Here is a 14,370-nt window from a genome sequence, read left to right as displayed (position 1 = left end):
AGATGAATCTTTAATCCCATGTTCTGTATTTGATCTTTGCTTTCTTTGTTTGTGCTTCTAAAATGTGAATAAAGTGTTTCCCTGTAGTTCAGTGTGGACTGTTGTTAGTACAATGTGAATATGAAGTGATGAAACAGAACAGAGCTCACAGGTTTGGTTGATAACTAAGTGCGGTACACAGAGAACGACCTATTGCTCAACGCCACCAAAACCACGGAGCTGATTATTGATTTCAGGAAGTAGGAAATAAAGACACACACTCCTGTCTACATCAGTGGAGCTGAGGTGGAGCAGGTGAACAGTTTCATGTTCCTGGGAATCAGCATCGCAGAGAAACTTATATGGTCATCTCACATCCCCACACTGGTGAAGAAAGCTCAGAAATGACTATATTTCTTGACGAAGTTTAAGAAGGACACATTCCCATGCCAAGTTCAGTTTTTTTAAAGAGGAGCATTAGAAAGCATCCTGACTGAAATCCAGGGGTGTTTCCAGGCTCTTGAAACAAATCTTTCATGTTTTCAACAATTTTTCTGCACCAGTTTAATAAAATAACCTACCTCTAACCCTGGCAGCCCTCCCTCCTCTGCTTCACCTCGACCCTGGTCCGGTCCCAGGCCTGTGCATGGCTCTGTAGTGCAGTCCTCATCAGAGACAACAATGCTGTCATCGTGGAAGCTCTTACATGTGAAACAACGTGATGGTAACGGAAAAATATGTATGAACCTGTTTTTAGTTTTGCCGAATGCTACCACAGCTATCTGTTGCTAACAGAGCAACATTATTACCTTCACAGCTAAAATACAGCCAGACTTGACTGCTTTTACAGTCAGCCAGTCAGTATACAATCATAGATTCAATAATTAGACCATCCTGTTGATAGTAAGATACTTCTGATAAAACACACACTCACTCCAAATGACTCAGTTTAAATTTGATCCTTTTAAGTGAGAATTAGTCCTAGAGCAGGAAACGTTGGTTTCAAAAATATTGATATTGTAGTATCTATCCGGACATCCCTAATGAGCACATCATTTTATTTTACAAATAAACTAGCAGCCAGAAGACTGAAGAGACTTTAGTGTTGAGGTCAAAATGAAAGTGTAGATGTGGAAACTCCTATGAAGGCCACAATTATTTGCTTACATGCAGATCATACCGTCATGCTGGTAAGAAATAAACATTTTCTGTTCTGAATATTGACATGGAATTTATTGCATTGAGATTTTTAAATAAAAGAAGATTGTTAAAACTGCAGAGGAGCTGTACTGTGATTCATCTTGTATGTGGCATCTCATGTCTGATAAACTAGACACATTTCTAGGTTGTTGAAACCTAGTACCTGACTGTTCTCTTCTGCTTAAAGTTACAAAAAGTTATTCTTTTTTGACTATTGTGATGTTGTTAATCAAAACTTAACAATATGTGCAGATTTGTCCTTAGATGTCCCTTTTTCATACAATGTACGATGCTCTTAAATGGCCATCTCTAAACATAAGAAGAAAAATTCACTGGCTTCAACTTATATTCAAGTGTATTCATTTCAATTACCCTTCTTATTTACAACAGTATCTTGTTCCTATTACTTCAAATTATCAATTGAGGCACTCTGCTCAACTTTATTTTTCTGTCCCTCGAGCTAAGAAATCAGTTGGCAAAAGAGCTTTTATGTTTAAAGCCCCTTTGGATTGGAATAACCTACCTTCTGATATTAGATCCATTGCTTCATTTGGGATGTAGGCATACCCTTTCTTCTTACCTTGTGATTGACTTCTCATGTAATGAATGATGCTGACACATTGTGTCCTATACTAAAATTAAATTTATTATTATTTTGTGATCCACGTACATACAATTTCATAAGTATTATTGGCCAGTTGGTTGTAAAGTTCTTTATATTTCTGTAATTATTATTGTTGTTTTGTTTTGTGTTTTTTTTATTTTCCTGTTGTTGTTGTTGTTGTTGTTGCTGCTGCTCTGTATTGGTGGTTCTGTGTGTGTGTGTATTTGTCTGTTGTCTGTCTTTACACGGACAAATGTATAAATGTCCTTTTAGTTGTTTTTTTTGTCACTGTTCTTCTCTTTTCCCTCGAAAACGAGATGGTTTATCCTAATAAATAAATTTGAAGAGAGAAAACGATGAAACAGAGAAGATCAAGTTCAACGCTTCTGATATTGTCTAACCAATGATATATCCGCATTGGTCTATCCAAAAGAAGAAAAGTTTATTGTCACTACTGGATTTGATCAGAAAAATATAATATTGAACTGTAACGTGTCCTGCCTTTTAACACACGTTTGTTATAACTCTTAATTACCACCTATGAGGGATGATTATTATGTGTTTATTGGATTTTCTGGATTTCATATCAGCCTTAAACCCCAATAATTATCTGTGGTAATGTACCTGTTTTATTTTCTCTATCTTATGGTTTTAAACAAATTTTTACAGTCACTTTGACCACATTATTACTAATCAAGTTACTTCTGCAGACACTGAGTACATAAAATATCAACAAAACAAACATACTAGAAGCAAACCTGTATATCCACTGTTTGGTTATTTTCACAAACTAAAGGAGCAAAAAGGCTTCAGTTAAATCCTCCTCCATGTTCTAAAGTCTCTTTTTAGACAGTGTAAAGCATGGTTAGTGCAGTTTCACTAGTTAGATAACTGCTAACATAACCATCAGTACTGTTAATTGTTATGGTCACTCACTGTACGCTAGACAGATTGTAAAGTTTTTGACATTGGCCTGTAGAAATGAAATTAACTTGACTATGCTCTCAACAATATCTGTACCAAAAGGGAGAGATTTATATATTTGATCACTTTTTGGCTAAACCTTTATGGCTAAAAAACAAAATGCCTTATGAAATGCTACACTTGGGTGGATTGTTGACTTCTTTCAGAAGTTTCTGTATCAAGTCACTTATTTCATTTTCATGTTTTTGATGAATATTTTTCTTTTCCTCCTCATTTTCCAGACTGTTAATTTCTTGCTCGTGTTTCTTCAGTAAGTCACTGAGCTTTTTAGTACTTCCTCTTTTTTTGGTGAAACACTTCACTAAGTTGTTGATTTCTCTTTGATGTTTTTTCTTCATTTCTTCTTCACACTCTTTAAACTCCATTGTGCATTTCTCTCCAAATGTATTGAATTCCTCAGCGTTCTTTCTGGCTTCCTCTTCAACTTTCTCCTTTATATGCATCAGGCGTATTTCATAGTTTCTCTCCAGCTCCTTTCTCTCTCGTTCCTCCTGTTCTCTTCTGATTCTGTCCTCTTCTTTTCTGTTCTTTTCATATTCTTCTTTTTGCTGCTCAATTTCTTCTTGAAACTTTTTAATTATTGTGTGTTCTTCCAGTTGCCTCAGCTCATTTTCCTTATTTCTTTTCTCCCACCACTCTTTTCGTTCTCTTTCCCAAGCCTCTTGTTTTTCTTTCATTTCTTCTCTACTCTGCCTCAGCTTTTTGTCAATGCTTTCCTTTGATTCAAATTCATGTTTAGTTTTTAACTCCAACATTTCAAGCTTTTGTTTCCACTCCTGTCGCTGTGATTCTTCCTGTATTTTCCGACACCTCTCTTCCTCTTCTCTTCTTTCTTGTTCTTTCCTTCTTCTGTCAAGTTCCTTGCTGATGTAGTCCTCGAGTTGTTTATCCCTCAGTTTTCTCTCCTTTTCAATTTCTGCTTTCTCTTTTTGAATTCTTCTTTTCATCTCTTCCATTTCTTCCTCATGTTTTCTTTGAAGCTCCTCCCTCTCTCTCTTCATCTCTTCTTCCTTCTCCTTCAGGATTCTCTCCATTTCTTTCTTTATAGCTGCCTCGGCCTCTTGCAGCATCTCATTGGTGTAGCAGCTGCCTCCATTTTCCTTCACCATGGTGTCAATCTTGGTTATCAGCTCACTGACTTGTGTGCGGTTTTCTTCATCATAGTTATTAAACACATGGCATCTTCCTCCACAGTCAGAGATCAGCTTCTTAAAGGAATCATCACATTTATGTTCAATATATTCTTCAATGGAAACTTTCTCACGCTTTAGTTTATCTCCTCCAGTTAAAAGAATGATTGTGAACTTTTCAGCATTCTTCCCAAAGCCTTCCTTGATGAGTTTTAATGTCTCCTTCTCCTCTGGTGTAAATCTGCCAACGTGTAACACCAACAGGAAGACATGTGGTCCTGGAGCCAGAAGACTGATGCATTTCACCATCTCCTCATGAACCTCTTCATGGGTCAAACTATTGTCAAACAGACCAGGAGTGTCGACCACAACGACCGGACGACCGTCCACTTCACTCTGTGCTTTCTGACAAAGTTTGGTGACTGATTTTTGGTACAATTCAGCTTTAAACTCGTCTCTTCCTAGAATGGTGTTTCCTGTAGAGCTCTTTCCACAGCCAGTCTTCCCTATCAGCACAATCCTGAGACTCTGTGGGCTCTGCTCCTCATCATCACCTGTGGAATAAGACGACTTGGAGTTACTAATTTTACAATGTCACAGCACCGGTGGTACAAAAAAATGTTTTCACATATGCATGGTCAAGATCTGTTTGTGTCAGTTTGGAACTCACTTAAAGAGGTGATATTATGCTCATTTTCAGGTTCATAATCTTATTTAGAGGTTGTACCAGAACAGGTATACATGGTTTCAAATTTCAAAAAACACCATATTTGTGTCATGCACATTGCTGCAGTTCCTCTTTTCACCCTGTGTTGAAGCTTCGTTTTAGCTATGGCGTGATACACCTTGTGTCTTAATGATCTTTGTTGGGAGTTGCACATGTGCAGTTCCTAGTTAAGGACTACTAGCCAATCAGAAGCAGAGAAGGGCGGGTCAGTGAGAAGCCAGTAAACAGGGCTTCGGTTCAGCTGCATATGTTGCCGAACCAGCTTGGCAACATGGACTGGAGCAAGTTATTAATCTGTAACAAAAGTATCTTTCAACCATAGTTTTAACTGAGCTCTGTCTCTACATCACAGTAACAATTCGGTGGAAGAGTGCATTGTGGAGAAGCATGGTGGCGTAGTGTCTGGTTGTTGTAGGTTAGAATCGGTTCCTGCAGCTAATGCTAACCCTTCTGTCTGTTGTCCACTATACTCTACATATGAGGGTACTTGGACTGAGTCAAAAGATGCACATTCTTAAACTAACTGTCAAACCCTGGCATTGAGCCCTTTTTAATAAGATGAATATGATTCAGGGGCCTCTCCAAATCCGGCCTGGTGTTAAGATGCTAAATAAAATTGTCACAAATAAAGTCAGTTTGAATCAGTTCTGGTCCGTTCCACTTACATGCCTGGCACAGTACTGGAGAAATCTTTTGTTGCAAAGAGAGTTTGGCCCCTTCGTGCCAGTGGTGGACAGTAATTAAGTATATTTACTTAAGTACTGAACTTAAGCTCAAATGAGATGTATTTTTACTTTTCATGCTACTTTCCACTTTTACTCCCCCACATCTCAGAGATATTGTACTTTTTACTTAACTGCATTTCTCTGACAGCTTCAGTAGTTACTTTACATATTACTTTTTACACACAGAAACAGATAAAGTTTATAAAAAATAATGTTTTGTTATAAACTATAATTATAGCTTATAACAATTCATACAAGTACAGCTGAAATGACTAGTTACTTGACAGAAATGTTTTGGCAACTATTCTGATCGTTTAAATCATTTTTCATGCAAAAACATTTCATGGTTTCAGCTTAACAAATGGGAAGATTTGCTGTTTTTTATCTGAATGGTTGTAATAACAATAATGTTTATTAATAATGTTAAAGTTTGGACAGAACAAGCATTGTGAAGGTGTCACTTTGAGCTCTGGGTAACTGTGACCGCAGAATCTTTACAATCCAAACAATCAATGAATTTATGGAGAAAATAATCAGCACTTTTCATATTTTAAATCCATTTTCCTGATGATACTTACATACTTATAACAGAGTACTTTTACAGTGTGGTATTGGTACTTTAACTTAAGTAAAGGATCTAAATACTTCGTCCACCACTGCTCCCGGCAGTGTTGCTTTCCTTGACTGGGTGGACGGTCCCCCCACACTGATTGCTCACAGCTCAGCAGTGGTTTCAGGTCACAAGGTTACTTGGACTAAACTAAAATACTTCAGGAGGTTGCCTTCACATTGAAAATCACTTTCTCTTAAATTAATAAAAGGAGTTTCTCACTACTCACATCATTCCAACTTTCTTAAGATGGTGTTTCTTTCCTCTCCTTTTTGCTGTTTGCCTGCTCATATGTCTTGATCTTTGGCAACCAATCAAGAAACCCATTGACAAATACATACACTATCTGACAGTAGACGCTCATGACTCTAGCAAGGACATTATGTTTCAACATGGGAAATCCATTAACATACTTACAAGTGATGTTGCTTTTTTTCAGCATCTGCAGTTCAGCTTGCTGCATGTTGATACGTTTCTCTTGTTGTATGATTTTTTCTATTTGAGCATATGCAAATGTTTTTGTTGTATAGCCGTGTAGTTTGTCCTTGTAGGGTCTCATGTGATCCACAGTATTTAACAGCTCGACAATCTGCAGCTTGTCCTTGATGTTGAGAACAAAAGATCTTCCTCCACATCTCTGACAGAGCTCCTGGATGTCCTTGTTTTTCTTTAGAAAGTTAACAACAGCTGGAGCAGCAGGATCTGACTCCACAGTGAACAGAATCATGGTGAAGTCATCGACTCGAGAGCTGAATGTGTTCTGGATGGTCTCTAACTCTCTCTTGTCTTCATCAGTGAGGGGACCCACAGGTAGGACCAGGATGAAGACATGGACGCCCTCAGGATCACAGAGGGAGATACACCTGAGTGATTACTCCATCACTGCCTCCTGAGGTTTTCCATACAAGGCAGGCAGCTCCACCAGGGAAACCCAACGTCCACACACCTCTCCCTGATGTTTAACACACTCTGATGAGTTGGAGACTGAATGAAACTCTGTCTGACCTAAAATGGCCTTGGCTGCTGAAGTCTTCCCTGCTCCTCTCCTCCCACACAGAACCAGGTTTAAAGCTGGTTTGATGTGTTCAGACTTTGGTCTGATGGTCTCTTCAGTGAAGGTGAGGAAGGTTCCTTGGTTTTCACACACAATTTTCTCAATGTTCTCCATCAACAGTTGGTGGTCATTTTTGAACATGCTGTAGTTTCTTCCTCCACACTTCTTCAGGAGCTGTCTGACAGAGAAACTTGTTTGTGTTCCTTCATGTGTGCTGATGACCATTGAGTATTTATAAGCATCATGACCAAACAAATTCAGGGTGAACAATATTTGTTGGTTCTTCTCTTCGATATCTGAAGGCTCTACTAACAACAACAGAACATTTGGTCCAGGACGACAAAGAGCCACACAGCTTCTCATCTCTTGTCTCACTGCCTCCTCAGACAGACTGAACATGTCTGGAGTTTTCACCACTTTTAAACTATTTCCTTTCCACTCTCCATAGACAGCCACGCACTGATTGGTCGGGGTATGTTTCTGGAAATCAAAACCTTGCTTTCCAATGATGAAGTTGCCGAGTGTTGTCTTTAGCTCTTCACTTTTCCCCAACAGCACAATCCTGAGCACATGTGCTGTAATATAGAAAGGCTATTTATTCAGTGCTTTACAATCTTTTACAAACAAAATATGTAAATTGCGGCCCAAAGCTGGCTTCAAAGAACTGTTGTGAAATTTAGAATTTCAGTCTTATGTTTCAATGTTAAGTCAAACTGGAGGTGACACAATATTTGTTGTTGTTTCAAAGTACTGAAGACCTCCACTCATAAGTTTTAGCTGGAGCCAATTCAAGCTGAAGTTTGCAATTTCCAGTGTAAAGATATGAATACAAACATATGTGATGATGCTCCAGTGGTTCTGTTCAACAACAGTTATCTCATAGCGCTTTTCATAAAAGAGCAGGTCTAGAACAGTGTTGGGCAGTAACACGTTGCTGTAATAATGTGACTTTTCCCAGTAACTTTCTAAAACAGTAATATTATTACAGTTACTAATGCTAGTAACGCTGTGTTACTCATAACTAAATGCACCATCCTTGAAGTGAATGTCCACTGAACAACAAAAGGAGTAATAAGTAACTAGAAGTATATTACAAGTATAGTAATGTTGTATACTGGAAGCAAAACTCTGTATTTACTTTGTATCATTGCAGTTTCCACTGGCGATGTGTTTGGTTTAAACCCTATAAAAGAAAAAAACACAATAAATAAACTAGAACTGTAAGCAGTTATGAAAGGGGTCCAAGCCTCCCGACGTAAGTCGCACACCTGGCCAAATTGCATCAAAATTTGCAGGTGTCGGACTTGTGATGATTTCAAGAAACATCTTTATCTGCAATAACAGCGCCATCGTGTCAGGAGACCATCCTGAACAAGCCGTCCATGTTTCATGTCAATGGGTCTTGTGGTTATAGAGGAACAGATATTGCCTGTTACACAGCGCCACCTAGGGGCTAATTGCACCACATTTTTTACAGGCCCTCAGAAAGCCTTGCCACTTAAGGGCCCTACGTTTGGTGTACAAGATACAACATCACTTTCTTATTTTTAAGCATTCGTAGAGGGAAATTGTTAGCTCATAATTCTCACATTTTCTCTCATTTATTAAAATAGGTTAATCAGTTTTTGCGATTTTGCAAAAAAAAAACAACAATCTAGGCGGAAATGGGCGTGGCCTATAGCACGAGATTCAGGGGAATCCCCCGAACTCGTGCGTATAAGGTTTTTGATCTATGCCTTCGTACGACGGAGATCCAAGCCCAAACTCCTTGCTTTTATGTCATACGGAAGAATAAAAATAAAAACCAATACAATGATAATAGGTCCCTAGACCCCCTCGGGCTTGGACCCCTAATAAAAACCAACATGATTACAATGGAGTTCCCAGGCCCCCTCCGGCTTGGAAAACAGATTCTGACTCCTTGTCACATATTGATGCTTGGTCAAGGCCCTTTGGCATCTCTTTTTAACACCCTGGGTTCCCCTTTTGCATCATTTATTGACGTTTAGGTTTCCGCCACAACAAATATGCAACTTCCGGTAAAGTTAGCAACAATAAATAGGCAACGTCCGATTAGATTTTCAAAGTAAAACGCTAGCATTTCGAAACATCGCCATTTTGAAATGGCTTTGAAATAGCAGTTATGTTAGGTTTAGGCACAAAAAGTACTTTGTTGGGTTTAGGCAACAAAACTACTTGGTCAAGGTTAGGAAAAGCTCATGGTTTGGGTTAAAATAACTACGTACATCAGTTAACGCACAGCCTAAGTTAACTAATGTCAATTTACGTAACTTTGCCTAACTTAAATAAAAAAATTTAATGTTGACTTTTTGTTTCACACAGGACACAAGGCCCTCCATCCACCCCAACTACCTCTTACTCTCTCTTTTCTGTATATCACCTTTGCCATCAAAAACTGACGCTACAGGGCTTCCCCTACTGCGTTGAACTATGACTGTAAAGGGATCCCCACTGCATTACAAACTGATGACGATGGCTCTTGACCATATGTGAGGAGTCAGGGAGTGAGAACGGGTTCGCTTGGAACTCTAAATATATACAAATTCATCTTGTAAATTTTGTGTACAGTAGATGATGGTTACTTACAGCTGGTTAAAATGTTTTTTGTGGTTTCCATGATAGGTTTCGGACCTGCAAAAGATATCACCATCAAAAGAAATAATTGTCAACTTAATGTTCTAAACATTAATGTATTTATCACACTTTTACTTTTTACCAGAAGGTCTCACAGGGTCCAAGTCAGCAGAAAGTTTCTTGTTTTTTTCTGATGATCACCTGGTAAATCCCAGGTCACATGATCTCTTTTACAATCTGAAATGGATTTACAACTAGAAAGAAATTCAAAGTTTCTTCAAGTTAGACTATTTATTTCAGGAATAAATAAATATACAGCAAAATTATATATATATGCAGAAATAACGGTTGCGCTTGAGGCCTTCTGGGAAGCTCATGTCCCTTTAAAACACTGACATCAATGAACCTGCATTTGTAGGCAGAATGGGGACTGTGGATTTTGTCCCTTATTTCTATGTCTTCTTAGGAAGCGATCACTTCCTGACAAGACATACAATGAGTATGCACACTACCATAACAAAGGGTATAGGTTTGTAAGTCCACCTTTATGTAACCTTTGAGGCGAAACCCAGGGAAAATATCAGCTAAACACTCGTTGCATCACTCACTGCTGATTGCTTTGAGCTCATGGTAATAACTAAAGGTCCAGAATACTTAACAACATTCAGTTCAATGTGGCTCAGAATGAGGTGGATTGTCAAGTAGATTTTCAAATATATCTTCTTGGTGCATAACAATGAACATAGTAGTAGGTAAATATAAAGGAAGTACTGCAGATCAAGAAGCATAGATAAGAATATGTACAACATGACTCACTGCTGGAACACAGGAATGTGGAGCTGCTCTGTGCTGCTGGAGTTTTACATAATCTGTAGAAATACATAAAAATAAACAACTTTCAGTGCATTAGTCCTGCTTGTTTGTTTTGTTGGTAGCTAGGTGACGTAGTAACAACAAATACTTCAGTTAATAGCCACCATTGTGAATCCCAGATCCCAGAAGTAAGTGTGCTGTTGCTCTTGCGTGATGAAGCAGAGACTTGAGGAGTTTAACAGACTGTAATAGAAATATTGTGTTATTTTTGGTTTTAAACATATGACATAATATCACTCTGTTTCAACTGAAATGAAAATGTGAAGTATTTGTAATGTTTGTAGTGTTTGTAAACACTTGTGGCCTTTTTTTCCCCCCACGGGTCCCTCAGGTATGGTTCAGATAAAATCATCTTGACCAATGTATATATATTTTTTCACTTTTGTTTATAGCTTACTGTAAAATCTATTAAGTTCACGTAAAAGGTGGACCTATGTAATTAAACTAATAAAGGAAATATATGAACACTAAATATAGTAATGATAGAGGCACAGCCAGTTAAACAGGCTTCATGTCTGTCAGACAAATAAAACAACCCTCCCTCCTCAAACATTTAGTTCACACACCTGAAAGTGAAAGTATGTGTTTGAAGAATTGCATGAATATGTGTTGATGCATGTCCTGAATCACTTCCCATGGAGTGTTCATGTGTCTGTCCAGCTATGAGTGTGAAGACATTAGTCATAAGTCATATCTTAAAGACTAGTTTAATAAGGTAACTGAAGTAACTTTAATCAGCCTTACAGCAGATCTAACTCTTTGACTAACAAACTGACTAAATAAGAATCTTATTTTAGACCAAAAGACAGAAAAGCATCAGTTTTCCGGTCGGTTTTATAGAAGTATTTCTCCACTTGACACTATATTTTTTCAGTTGCTGTGATCTTCATCTGCTGATGTTCTAAGTGGATTTACATCAAAAATTCTTTCACACTCAGAAGTGCATCCCTGTGTTCATATTAGCGACATGAAAATGAGACAACATTGCAGAATAAAACAATTCATGAATATAGACGGCTGGAATGAAGACCATCTATTCCAGTCTATAAATCTCTCAGCCGTTTAGGACTCTGACTGTCTTTTCCCATCTGACCCTCTGGGCCTCTCAGGCCATCAGGCTGCTGACTGTTCCCAGAGTGCAAAACTAAACATTAAGAAGCAGCATTTAGTTACTGAGCAGCACAGAGCTGGAACAAACCTCCAGAGGATATTAGACCACCTTTAAATCCAGGTTCTAAACTCTGACTGAACCCTAAATACTCTTCAGTAACCATCTTGCCGTTCTGTCCTGTTTTTAAGTCTCGTCTTTATATTTTATTTTAATAATATATTTTATTTTAAATATTAATTTTATTGTAAATATTAATTTTAATGTTTGTATTTATTTATTTTTTTTAAATTTTTCATGTTGTTAATACATTATGTACCACACTTCAAATTGTCTAAATGTGCTCTTCAAATAAACTTGCCTTGCCTGTCGCTCTAATACACCCACACACATGTATTTTTCCTCCCTCTTACCTGGTACTGGTCCCTCCATGTGTCCTCTTTGCCTGTCCAGTCATGATTAGTCTCTAAGACACCAGCCTCAGCATTTAAGCAGTGGCAACTCCTCCCATCTCAGTTTGGCCGCTGCTGTTATAAATATATATAAATATTGGAACAATGAAACACTTCTTGAGGTTGCCTGGGGAATTTTTCCGGGCACGACAGCGACAGAGACTGAGACATGCCCTCCTCAGCTGTCAATCAACAACTTATTTCATATGATTTAACAAGGTAGAGTCAGACCATAAGCTATGCATGAGATCTGATGATATTTTTATAAAGTGGCATGTTTTTAAAAAATGAATATATTTATTTGTTTTTGTCTTGTTTTTAAATCTAATGGTTTTAGATTAAGGAAAGTTTTAGTGTCAGCAGGTTCCCTGAGGGTAAAATGGTCCAGCTGTTCAGGTTAAATGTAAAGAGAGAACAACACAGTCACTTTAGCAGTAAACTGACATTATTGCATGTAAATACATTTCAAGAAATTCAAAGATGAACAAATATTTCATTGAAAAATGCATTCTTGTTGTTTGGGTGTGTGTTTCTGCACATTGGTGTCTTTGTGTCTTTTTTAAAAAGATTGTTTAAGTTTTGCTAATATCAACTTTTTTATCTGAAAGAGTACTACTTATAATTGCTTCATCACCCTTATTACTGAGGAGTGAACTTACTGTCAAGCTGACTCACCTTATGATTTCTCTGATTCATGTAACACTTCATGTAACACTCTGCCCCGCCCACCAATCAAAACTATTGTTACACGTGAAGTAGTGTTGTAGCAACAATGTTACATCACTAACTGTGACTGACTGTAAAATGTTTAAGCTCCATTTTACATGAAGGCCCATTGTCTCCACCCTATATGTAGTATAACAGACGTGATTTCTTCTTGTGTTTCTTGCTGTTTCAAATTTAAAAATAAGATTTCACACATTTGATCTAACACAGATTATTATTGTGTTGATCAACAGAAGGTGAATCTACTGTGATGATGACAAGCTCTGGATCCCAATCTGAAATGAACAGCTGACACTCACTGGAGTGTCATCCTATCATTAATTTCCAACTACTGATGTCAAATATAGACTCCCACAGTAAAATGGACTAATGGACCATAAATCATGCACTGTTTGACTTTTGGTAGTTACAGAAGTTTTCTAATTTTGGTAATTAGGAATTTCACCAGCTGAGTTTTGTGCTGAATCATTAGTCAAAATAATTAACATGAAAGTAAAGAATCATAACATGTTCAGATGTGTTTCAAAATATGAGAATAAAAAAAGAAAAAGCTGTAAATGTGTCTGAACATGAGAATAAACTCTATTAACGGCCAGAGAACTCGAGTTTGAGACTCGGACCCGAGTGCGACTAAAGTCGCACACAGTGACTTCAGACTCAACATGAGACTCGTCCTCAAAAGACTTCAGACTCGACTCGGATTCGAGGTGCGGGACTCGTGAACAATGTTTATTTGAGCTTGCCGTTATTTCCTCCCTCCGTTACCTATAACCTGCCTACGTAACACGTAGCATCTGCTGCGCGCGGCCGCACATGAGAGAGGAAAACAAACACCGGCAGCTGCTGAGCCATTCATCATAAACTTTGGCTTTAAAACTTCATACAACAAGACCCAAACAAAGAAACGCTGAACGCAAAATAGATTAGTAACCTGAGGTTAGTTAACATGTTTAGCTCAGTGCTGGCCATCTAACGTTAGCTTGCTTCAGCTACGACGGTTAACTCCGACTGTCGTTCGTTATGAAAAGATGAATGAGCGTTTGTTTACTTGCCAAACTTGCGGTGGCCGATTAACGTAATTATTTACGTCCCGCTGGCTGCCATTACGTTAATTATTGGCTGGAAAGAGGTTACAGGTTTATTGTTGATCATGTAACCTTACAGTTTAATTTAGTTATAACGTTACACTGGTTTGGGAGTCTGAGGGATGTGTTGACTTACACTGAAGCTGATGTTCAAGCTCCACCCGCTAGACACAAGGCTGTAAACTCACACAGAGGAGAGGTGCAGAGCATTTCAGCATCAACTGAAAGATAGTGATTCTGATTGTACAGTCGTGGTCAAAAGTTTTAAAAATGACACAAGGATTGTTTTTCACAAAGTTTGCTCATTCTGTGTTTGTAGATATTTTTGTCAGATGTTACTGCAGTATATAATCACAAGCATTTCATAAGTGTCAAAGGCTTTTATTGAAAATTACATTCCCACATTTAGCTGACACTTTTATCCAAACCGACTTACAATTGCTATACATGTCAGAGGTCGCACGCCTCTGGAGCAACTAGGGGTTAAGTGTCTTACTCAAGGCCACAAAGGTGGATGT

General features: G+C 38.0%; 1 pseudogene; it reads right to left on the bottom strand.

Moving 5' to 3' along the window:
• Nucleotides 1-562: 562 nt before the first annotated feature.
• On the bottom strand, nucleotides 563-12,046 carry LOC123960343 (annotated as a pseudogene).
• Nucleotides 12,047-14,370: the final 2,324 nt, after the last annotated feature.

Source organism: Micropterus dolomieu, linkage group LG21 (assembly GCF_021292245.1).
Source record: "Micropterus dolomieu isolate WLL.071019.BEF.003 ecotype Adirondacks linkage group LG21, ASM2129224v1, whole genome shotgun sequence".
Lineage (NCBI taxonomy): Eukaryota > Metazoa > Chordata > Actinopteri > Centrarchiformes > Centrarchidae > Micropterus > Micropterus dolomieu.
Note: the sequence above shows the minus strand (reverse complement) of the source record. Positions and strands in the feature narration are given on the sequence as shown.